Source organism: Amblyraja radiata, chromosome 20 (assembly GCF_010909765.2).
Source record: "Amblyraja radiata isolate CabotCenter1 chromosome 20, sAmbRad1.1.pri, whole genome shotgun sequence".
Lineage (NCBI taxonomy): Eukaryota > Metazoa > Chordata > Chondrichthyes > Rajiformes > Rajidae > Amblyraja > Amblyraja radiata.
Window position 1 is genome coordinate 1,516,431 of NC_045975.1, and position 2,108 is coordinate 1,518,538.

A 2,108-nucleotide genomic window follows, 5' to 3' on the forward strand; every position below is an offset into this window, starting at 1 on the left:
CTTTCCACTTGTTGAATGTGTCTGTAAAAGTCTCTGCTATCTCCTTTATCCTGTATCTGTACACTGTGGACGGCTCGATTGTAATCATGTATAGAAACATAGAAACATAGAAATTAGGTGCAGGAGTAGGCCATTCGGCCCTTCGAGCTTGCACCGCCATTCAACATGATCATGGCTGATCATCCAACTCAGTATCCCGTACCTGCCTTCTCTCCATACCCTCTGATCCCCTTAGCCACAAGGGCCACATCTAACTCCCTCTTAAATATAGCCAATGAACTGGCCTCGACTACCCTCTGTGGCAGAGAGTTCCAGAGATTCACCACTCTCTGTGTGAAAAAAGTTCTTCTCATCTCGGTTTTAAAGGATTTCCCCCTTATCCTTAAGCTGTGACCCCTTGTCCTGGACTTCCCCAACATCGGGAGCAATCTTCCTGCATCTAGCCTGTCCAACCCCTTAAGAATTTTGTAAGTTTCTATAAGATCCCCTCTCAATCTCCTAAATTCCAGAGAGTATAAACCAAGTCTATCCAGTTAAACCAAGTCTATCCAGTACAGTCTTCCCGCTGCCTGGCTAGCCCGCAACATGAAGTTTTTCACTGTACCTCGGTACACGTGACAATAATTAACTAAACTATTGTCCATCGTCACTGGGCAAGAGCGATGAATCACTGCCTGTGATAAACAAGATGGTTCGATCAGATCGCTGGAAGATGCACGACATTGATGCCTTCTGAAGCTCTGGGTTTACTTCCTGACTGCACTAACAAGCACAATGCTCAGCGGCAAATCCCTGCCCCTAGCGACCCGAGCGACCTGCACAAATACACGAGATATCAGTAATGAGGAGGAGGAAGGAACTGCAGATGCAGGTTTATACCGCGGGTAGACACAAATCACTGGCGGGTTAGTCAGCATCTGTGGAGAACATGGATAGGTGACGTTTCACAGAGTGCTGGAGTAACTCAGCGGGTCAGGCAGCATCTGTGGAGAACATGGATAGGTGACGTTTCACAGAGTGCTGGAGTAACTCAGCGGGTCAGGCAGCATCTGTGGAGAACATGGATAGGTGACATTTCACAGAGTGCTGGAGTAACTCAGCGGGTCAGGCAGCATCTGTGGAGAACATGGATAGGTGACGTTTCACAGAGTGCTGGAGTAACTCAGCGGGTCAGGCAGCATTACTCCAGCACTCTGTGTCCTTGTTTTAATCCTGTACAGCTGTGTGCGGTCCATGTAACCACTTTGGGTAAAAATAAGTAAAAGAGGAACAACATTGGTCCTACAATTTTACTTCGGAGTCACGTGAGTGACTACGTGAAGAACCCCGCCAGGACGCATGCGTGTCATATCGCTTTCACGCTTGCGAAACGACAGGCGGGGGTGGAGCGTTCCCCCGCAGCGGTAAGTTTGAAACCGCGACCTGCAGGTAAGTGATTTACTCTGCGGTAGTGTTTGTCCCCGCGCTGTTTTTACACAGGGGGGGGGGAAGCTGGACAAAATAGTGTCCACAAGTGCTGCGAGTAAAGCTGGCTGGGGAGGACCGCGAAGTTGCAGGAGCCAGCAGCAGCTGAAGGCACAAGCCCCGTAAGTGGGATCAGCTGTGCCGACTTTTGGTCCCGCGCCGGCCAGAACACCACGGCCGGGCGGGAAACTATTCAGAATGGGGCCGTCGACTTTGACAAGTCGAAAACGGCAGGAGGCGGGGTGGAACGACGTTCCCCCGTAGCGACAATTTAAACCAGGACCTGCAGGTAAAAGTACTCTGCGGTCTTTTTGTGTTTTCCCATGCTGATTACAGGTAGGGAGAATGGAAAAGTCGAAGAAACCAACGAGGGCTGCGACAAAGCTGGTGGGACAGCAGCGGCCAGCGGCACTTGAATCACCTATAATGGGATCAGCGGTGCCCGATGTCGCCTCCGCACCGGCCAGATCCACTCCGCGGCCGGGCGGTAAGGCAAAACAAAAAACCATCAAAGACTTTGAGCAGCCGCGGGCGGCCAGCGACCGTGAGCGCTGGAGCCAGATGGAGCGGTGTGTGGAGCATTTGCTCCAACGTGACAGGCTCCGGGAGATGGAGTCGAGTCACTGTGGGCTCTATGGAAAACC